Raw genomic sequence first — 320 nt, 5'->3', positions numbered from 1 at the left:
GTAATTATTGTTCAAATAATTGTTATTTTTATAATGAAAACCTGAAGAGAAAAAAAATGATTTGTCATCAGTACAAAAAAAAAAAAAAAAAATCTAAAAAAATGTTTCCTTGCAATCCGGATGAAAACATTTTGTACAAATTTGTCGACCAGATATTTTTCCCTCGTAGAGACACGACGATTGCAGCCATGGCCAAATGTTGGCTGTTCTGTTGACTTCTGTCGCCGTGTTTTCGGACGGCACGTGAGTTTGTGTACGAGTGTGTAAATGTGTAAACGCAAACACAACGGGGTGTCATCTTTTTTTTTTTTTTTTTATTA

Source organism: Idiotropiscis lumnitzeri, chromosome 10, assembly GCF_059441095.1.
Source record: "Idiotropiscis lumnitzeri isolate Australia: NSW breed Sydney's pygmy pipehorse chromosome 10, RoL_Ilum_1.0, whole genome shotgun sequence".
Taxonomy (NCBI): domain Eukaryota; kingdom Metazoa; phylum Chordata; class Actinopteri; order Syngnathiformes; family Syngnathidae; genus Idiotropiscis; species Idiotropiscis lumnitzeri.
Note: the sequence above shows the minus strand (reverse complement) of the source record.